Below are 8918 nucleotides of genomic sequence, written 5' to 3' on the forward strand. Positions count from 1 at the left end.
CTGCCTGATCTCAAAACCTACCACACAGCTGTAGTAATCAAAACAAGATAGTATTGGTACAATGACAGATATATAGAAATTGAGAATCCAGAAATTAACCCGTCAACCAATATATAACCAGGTAATAAAATCCACTAAATAGGGAAATGACAGTTTCTTCAATGAATGGGGGTGGCAAAACAGGACATCTAACTACTGAAAACTAAAACAGGATCCACATTTCATATCATGCACAAAACCTAACTCTAACTGAATCAGAGATCTAGGGTAAAACCCCAAACCATAAAGACCTTAAGAAACCAATGAGATCATCATGGCTAATTTCCTCGAGCTCAACACCGGCGCCAAGATGCCCATTTTGGGGCTGGGCACATGGAAGTCCCCTCCAGGCCAAGTCGGGGAGGCTGTGAAGGTGGCCATCGACACGGAGTACCGGCACATCAACTGTGCCCACGTGTACCAGAACGAGCACGAGGTGGGCACCGCCCTCCAGGAGAAGCTCAAGGCCGTCGTGGTCCAGCGCCAGGAGCTCTTTATCATCAGCAAGCTCTGATGCACCTACCACGACAAGAACCTGGTGAAGGAGGCCTGTAAGAAGACGCTGAGCGACCTGAAGCTGGACTACCTGGACCTCTACCTGATCCACTGGCCGACCGGCTTCAAGGCGGGGAAGGACTTTTTCCCTCTGGATGGGACGGGCAGCGTGATTCCCGGCGACACTGACTATGTGGACACCTGGACGGCCATGGAGGAGCTGGTGGATGAAGGCCTGGTGAAGGCCATCGGCGTCTCCAACTTCAACCACCTGCAGATTGAGAGGATCTTAAACAAGCCAGCAGTTAACCAGATTGAGTGTCACCCGTACCTCACCCAGGAGAAGCTGACCCAGTACTGCCAGTCCAAGGGTATCGTGGTGACCGCCTACAGTCCGCTGGCCTCCCCCGACTGGCCCTGGGCCAAGCCTGAGGACCCCTCCCTGCTGGAGGACCCCAGGATCAAAGCAATTGCAACCAAGCACAAGACCGTGGCCCAGGTCCTCATCCGGTTCCCCATGCAGAGGAACATGGTTGTGATCCCCAAGTCTGTGACCCCCAAGCGCAACATTGAGAACTTCCAGGTCTTTGACTTTGACCTGAGCAGCTCGGAGGTGAACACCTTGCTCAGTTACAACAGGAACTGGAGGGTCTGCGCCTTGGTGAGCTGTGCCAACCACAAGGATTACCCCTTCAACATCGAGTTCTGAAGCCTCGGAGCCCCAGCGACGGCTGCTCTCTTCCACACGGCGTGGCGTGGCCTTGTGAGGCCTCTCAGTGGGTCCACTGGCCGAGGCGGGCTCTGAAGAGTAGTGTAGATTCGAAGTCCCCCCATCTCCCTGCCCATCCTGTTCCGCTGGGAACGCACCCTTCTAACCCAGGAGAGAAGCAGATCTGTAGTCAGCATGGTGCCACTAACAGCGGTGCGACCGCTTGGAGCTCTGACCCCTCAGCCCGCCTCCCCTCACCTCAAATAAAAAGGGCTGTTGTGAGCCCCCGAAAAAAAAATAAAAGAAACCAATGGGAACAAAATTTTAAACCCTGGTTTACAGCATAATAGGCTTGCAAACATATTAAAAATCTACAACCTGGAGAAAATAAAATAGATGAATAGGACCTTCTTAAAACCAAATCCCTGTGTGCATAAGAAACATTCTCCAGTAGGGTAAAACAAAATCACACAGATTTGGAGAAAAACGAAAAGGAAAAAAATTTGGCATTAACATTTCAGACAAGTACCTCATGACTAAAGTCTACAGAATACTACAGGGCTTCCAGAAGGAAAAGACTGATAACCCAATCACAAAATGGCCAAAAGACTCTTCACAAAGGAGGACATTCAGGTGCCCAAGAAACACATGAGGAAATGTTAAAAAATGTCTACAATTAGGGAGATGCAAATCAAAACAACAATGAGATACCATCTCATTCCAGCAGTAGTATCACAGTTTAATAATACAGCAAACTAAATATTGGAGAGGATGGGGAGAGATTAGAACTCATGTGCAGTGCTGGTTGGATTTTAAAATGGCATAATTGCTATGCAAGGCAGTTTGGTATTTCCTCAAAAAACTGAAAATAGAAATCTCATATGATCTAGCTATTCCACTACTAGGACTAGATCCCAAGGAAATCAGAATTGAGTCATGAATAGAGAGATATGTACACCTATGTTCATAGCAGCTTTACTCAAGAAAATGGAAGCTAGCTGCCCAAATGCCCATGAATAAAAGAATGGACTGATAAATTGTGGTGCATTCCACAATTGAATACTATGCAGCACTAAAGAACAACTTCATAAGATACTATATAACATGGAAGAGTCCAGAGAGCATTATCCTTAGTGAAATATCTCAGTCACACAACGACACACACTGCACAAGACCACTATTGCGAAAATAGGAGGATAACTGAGCAAAATGTGCATAAATGCTCAAAAAGAGGAGAGTAGGGGATGCAGAAAAGGAGGGAGAGGGGGAAATAACTAAGATACAGAAATTGGTGAGTGGAGGAGTTGGTGAAGAACTGGGAAATGTTCAATGGGAACTTGAGAAGAAAGAGTGACAATGGGCAGATAGCAATGGCCTTTAATTAGATACATACATTTTTTTTAAGTCAAGTCTCTGGTTGAAATATTGAAAGATTCTGTGTGTAAACTTTTTTAAAACCTCAAAAGAACAATGAAATAAATATTGAAACAATGATGACATAAGCATCAAAAGAAAGTGGAAGAAATCACCTGTCACCATACCAAATTCTACCACCAGAAATTGCCTCTTATATGTGCCCAAGGGAGCTCTGAAGGCCTAGTGGTTAAAAGTTGCACTGTAATCCAAAAGGCATGGGGTTCGAAGCCATCAGAGTCTCTGCTTGAGAAGAACGGACAACCCCTCTAGTGCAATTAAACTGCCTCTGAAAACCCACCGGAGCATCAGCTATGGGTTAGTTCCAACTTGAGGGCAAACAGTAACAACATATTTGCAAAAGCTGTAAAATGAACAAAGAATACTGACAAAGAACTGATGCCTTTTAACCATGGTGTTGACCAAGAAAATTAAAAAGACCGTGAACTACCAGAAGAATGAGCAAATCTGCCTTGGAAGAAGCAGAGCAAGAATACTCCTTATAAATGAAGCTGCCCAGAAAGGACATCATGCTTGATAAAGTAGAAAATCAGTGGCAAAGAGGAAGAGCCATTGACAGTGATCGATACCATGGCTTCAAGAATGGGTTTAAGCGTAACAGTTGTGAGGGCGGTGCAGGGCAGGGCTGTGCTTCTGCTGTGTGTAGGGTCATTAGGAGTTGGAATCAGTTTGATAACACCTAATAACAACAGAGCCTATCCAGATGGCCCCAAGAGCAAATATTATCGAATTATCTAGTGAGAAGGAAGCCAAGATCAGAAAGTTCTGGGGAAATGCAGTAAGATAGCAGCATCTTAATTTCAGTAGAATCTCAGAAGCGTGCAATCCTAGTCAGTAGGTAGAGGCACAAAGGACATAGTCCAACTTGGAAACAAGGAGTGGGTTCGGTTAAGTCTTGACAGGGATAAGATCCGAATCAACTGAGCTGAGGGTCCACTTGGGAAACTTAGTAATAGAAAGAGGAGCCAATTTAGAGGCAGTGTTGAATCAAAGGCAGTTCAATGGTGTTACGGATTGAATTCCATCTCCCCAAATTATGTGTTTTAAATCCTCAACTCTAAACTTGTGTTTCTAATTTCATTTTGGGAATGGGTTTTCCTTTGTTATGCCAAAAAGATCTTAGTATAGGACGAATTTTAAATAAATTTCTTTTGAAATGTAAGTGGTTAAACAAGCAACAAAGCTAATAAAGACAGGAGACAATAGATGTGATGCCACGTGAAGATCACGGAAAAGGCAAGGAAAAGGTAAGAACGTTTCCTTAAAGCCAAAAAAGAGGGAAAGCCCATCCCCTAAAGTCAGACCACTTGTTTCAGACTTCTGGCCTCTTAACTGTGTTATTATTGTTGTTGAGTACCATCGAGTTGGAACCAACCCATAGCTGACCCTCCAGTGGATTTTTTTAGAGGCAATAAATCACACAGGAGGAGATTGTCCATCTTTCTCCTGTGGAGCAGATGGTGGATTTGAACCACATATCTATGTGTTAGTGTAATTCCTTACCATTAGGCTACCAGAGGTCTTCTTAAATGATGGGAAAATAAATTTGTTTGTTAAAAGCATCCACTGTGATATTTTAGTTTAAAGTAGCATGCATGAAACAATGTATATTAATAATAAAAATATTAATTAAAATACATGTTAATATATGCATAACACCTTCCACCGTGGCAGCCATAGACATGCAACAGCCATAGCTGTGTGCTACCCCATGGCTGTGGGCCTCAATCAAGGCCACAAAGTCACCAAGAACACGAGAGCAAGCAGAGGTCCAGCCGCCGCCGCCGGCGCCTCACCAAAAACAGCATGATCCATCTGGGAGGTGTGTGGCTTCACACCCTACGACTGTTGTGCCTTATTGTTGCTCAAGGTCTCCAAGGACAAGCAGGCCCTCAAGTTCATCAAGAAAAGGGTGGGGACACACATCCATGCCAAGAGGAAGTGAGAAGAACTCAGCAATGTCCATGAGGAAGGCAGCTGACAAGAAGGACTGAGTGCGCCCCGCTGTCCACCAAAGCCCTCACCCATCAAATGTAATAAAGTGTAATAAACAGTTAAAAATATATATGCATAACAACAATCTTGAAGAACAAGAGGTCCATTGTAGGATGGACTGGGAGAGGTAAAGTAGAGAGAGGAAGAAAATGTGTAACAGTTAATAAAAATGTTTAAAAAATATATATTAAAATATAAAAACAAAATAGTACTGGGTAACTGAGACAGATGAGTATGTGACTGTTGCCTATCAGACTTTCTCTTTAGAGGTCTTACTCAGAGCTACTTGAAAATCAACAGAAGCTCTAAACTCTGAAAACACATAGTGTAGAAGCAAAACAATATTAAAATAGGAAATAAGTATAAGGAAGTCCAACAAAGTTCTGCTTTTTTTCCCCCCCTGTGATGCGTTCTTTAAAGTTTTCTCTTAATAGCTAATTTTTTCCAAATGGGTGTGTGTGGGCCCTAATCACATGTTTAATTAGCTTCAGGGGCCTGCCCTCCATACAGGTCTGCCCTCAAACCCAACAGAGAACGCCAAATACGTACGTCGGCAAATTCATAGTGAGCATCTGGCATTCATGTGATTCATACTAAATAGGCCTCTAATTTGCAGACCTCATTACCTTATGTCCATTACTTCAACCCTTGGACTTTATTTCAGCTTGGCAATTTCAGTTTGTGATCCAACCAACCCACTGCTCCAACACCCAACAGTTCCATGAAACTCCTTTAATCTTTTTTACTCTACATATGGTGCTTCCTTCAGTTCCTCTCCTGGGCCCTTCCTACACCCTGACTTCCTGCGGAGGTTCCTCTTCACAGCTTGGAAGAAAGAAACCCAAAGAGATGAACTTTCCCTCTCTCTCTATCTCTCTCCCCAGGCAACAGACATGATTTGAGGAAAATACAAAGGCTCTAGAAAATGGTATACCAGTAAGAGAGAATATTAATAAAGAAACTTGTTCAATTATTCTAAAACTCTCAGAGCAATGATTCTCAGTACGTTGCATGAGATGCTGTCCGCATTTGAGTTGTGTTAAGGTGCTTGTTAAAACAGTGCACTACAGGGCCTAACTTGAGTTCACCTCTCTCAGTTTGAGTTCCTCTAGAAGTAAATACTGACAAGAAGGATTTGAGCGAAAGTTGTTTATCTGGGAGACAATCCCAGGAAACACTGCTAAGAAGATGGGCACGTAAGACAAGAAAGGAAAGACAACAGATAAGAGGCACATTCTCCAGCCAGACACTGCTGTGGACACTGGAGATGAGTATTTCTGGGAACAACTTGGGGAACACAGCATAGTGTGGACGGCCAAGTATTTCAGGATTGTCCCACCAAAGAAGTAAGGGAGCTAAGGTGTTTGGACAGCACTTCCGGCCTGCAGAAGCACTGGCAGGGGAGGTTCCAAGGCCGGAGGAAACTCTTGGAAAAGAGCACTAAGTGCTGGGGAGTTACGAGTCAGTCTAGTAAGGGCCAGAGAAATATGGACAGGGACCAACCGGATCATCTGCTCCACCAAAGAAATCAACATGTCTGAGCATGGGATCAAATTTACTTTTGAACAAGAATCTCCTCAGATTGCAGTTTGAGAGCCCAAGTATTGAGACAACGTAGGACTAGGAGTTGTGGAGGCATAATCCATAGCACTAACCAAAAGAAAATGTACCACTAGTAAGACTGGATATCTAATTTCTCAATGGCTTCCTTCTGTGAGTAAGAAAGCCTCTCCAACCCACCTTCCCTCTTCATAAAGAAAAAAAAAATTAAATAAATCTAATTTTAGGAAACTCTTCTTAGGATGAAAGCATAAAACTTGAGTCTACCACTTGCCATTATAATCCCTGGGCAGATTTTCCACTTTGTACCAGGGGAACTATTTTAGACAAACCCTGTAAACTTAAATAGGGAAAGTGATTCATTGGCATGTAAGGACCATTTCATGTTGATGTCAGGATGGAGAAATCAGATGGTGCTAAATGTTCTCTCAGGTCAATACTAGATGACTTCATAGCTTTCACCAGCGTTTTTAATGGTTCGACATTTAGCACTCAAGTCTAGGAGCTTTTTGCCAGCTCTTCGAGAAGGGGGAGGCAGGGGGAGATGCTATTGAAAGGTTTCTTCAAAAGGTTAGTTAATGCACTTGGGCATGGATTTCATTACATGATCGCATAACACTGAGTAGCAGAACATATAGTGGGCAATCTAAAAATAATTACTGCTCAGATGTCAATTAACCATGGGCTGGCCATAAGCCGGGCTTTGGAAATGTGAAGCTGGGGAGGGGGGAAAGAGAGAGAGAGAGAAAGAGAGATCCCTGAGACCCTGAGCTTTCACAAGCCTGCAGGTTGAGAGAGAATAAAATCAAATCCTTACTGTCACAGTTTGCCCTCACTTTCCCTCCCTGTTCTCCATAGTCAACCTGTAACATGCCCATGAGAGCTATAAAGAGGTGAGAAAGAAAAAAAAAAAGAGGTGAGAAAGGACTGCTATCATCTTTCTTTGCTACAGTCAGGAGCCATCTTTAAAAAACAAACAAACAAACAAAGTCATGGCCATCCAGTAGATTCCGACCAATAGAAATCCTATAGACCTGTTCCATAGGGTCCTCAAGGCTGTAAATCTTTCCAGGAGCAAACTGTCTCATCTTTCTGCTGAAGAGGGTTCAAATCATCCACCTTTAAGTTACCAGTGCTTTAAGCCCAGTGCTTAACTTACTGTGTCTTCAGGGCTCCTTGAAGCCATCTTATGTCTATAAAATACCAACAAAGATAATACTTTTTTATAATTTTTAAAATTTCATATTGGTTTACATCCAAAAGTCAAATACATTGTGTTTTGTTTATATATACACTGTACTCCGTACATTCCTCCATTCACACTGTGTTTCACAATATCATCCCCATACACCATATTTTATAAAATTAATCTCCACTGACCCGTGCAACAAAGACAATCTTAAATGCTTCTCAGTGGTGAGAATTATAGTCTTTCTCCAACACCTCTATGCCAGAGATTAAGCAGAAAACAACAAAAAGGAGAGAAACTAGCTCAGTTGAAAGTTCTCCCAAAAGAACAAGTGAGAAGGGCTTTGGGGAGGCAGGGAAGGGAGTATCTGTAACTGAGTCAGGCATCCCGAACTTCTGTCCTCTCCCAAAGCACTCATCATGCCAACTTGTCACTGTCCTTTACTGGAGTATCTTTTGTAACCGTTTTGCCATGCCCAGCGAGTGAGCCTGGAAGACAGGGGTTGAGCCCTGTTCGTTCATTCTGTTTGTTTGTTTATTTTTCTTGTTATGTACCTTCAAGTTGGATACAACAGGCCCCAGAACTCCCTTTGTGATTCATTCTTAAATCCTCCATCCCTGGTATACAGTAAGCTCACAATGCATTATGGTTGAGTGAATAAGTGGATAATAGTAATTTTTTTTATAATAGTCATTTCTGAAAAAGACGTAAAGTGGCCCAAAGTAAGCCAGTACTCAAAAGCACAATGATAAGGTTAATGTCAGAGACATGGCGGCTAACTGAGAGAGCTCTCCAAGGTCCAGAGTATAACCATTTAGGCAACAGAGTAAAGTAGTATTGGATTGTAACTCAAAGTATAAAATAGCTATCCATGAACCCATATTGATATAAATAACAGAAAACATAATAAAGAGAGAATTTTGTAGATGCTCTACCTTAAAGGAAGTAGAACACAGCTCGGCACTTTCTCAGCATGAGCTGTCCAAAGCGACTCCTTCCAGAGAGGATGGATTTCCTAAGCTGTCATATTTATGGGAGTTTGCCAGGTCTTTTCTCCTGTGCACTGGCTGGTGGATGGATTCAAAGAGCAGCACACATACCCACTGCACCACCACGGTGCCAAGAATAAAGTATGGGCTTCATTTCATAAGTATGTATCCATATTGACTCTTTGATTTCTGTAAATGTACCATACTAAAATACAATGTTAGAAAGAGCCAGTCCTTGGAAAGAGACATCATGCTTGGAAAAGTAGAGAGTCTGCAAAAGAGGGGAAGACCTTCAATGAGACGGATTGACAGTGGGCTGAAGGATATGAGAGATGACGAGAATGGCACGGGATAGGGCAAGGTTCAGATCAATTGTTCATAGGGTTGCTAATAACAGCAACGTACAGTGTTAATAATAAGGGAGACTAAACCCATTTTAGGGCACTCTGGTGGCCTAGGAGCAAGAACTTGTGATGCAATTACCAAGGCAAGCCATTTGAATCCACCG

The 8918-nt window shown here is 43.0% G+C and overlaps 1 pseudogene; it reads left to right on the top strand.

Annotated features, from left to right (window-relative positions):
• Nucleotides 1-313: 313 nt before the first annotated feature.
• On the top strand, nt 314-1243 carry LOC102876233 (annotated as a pseudogene).
• The last annotated feature ends 7675 nt before the right edge of the window (nt 1244-8918 follow it).

Source organism: Elephantulus edwardii, unplaced genomic scaffold (assembly GCF_000299155.1).
Source record: "Elephantulus edwardii isolate Elephantulus edwardi_28Jun2011 unplaced genomic scaffold, EleEdw1.0 scaffold00131, whole genome shotgun sequence".
NCBI classification, from domain to species: Eukaryota; Metazoa; Chordata; class Mammalia; order Macroscelidea; family Macroscelididae; genus Elephantulus; species Elephantulus edwardii.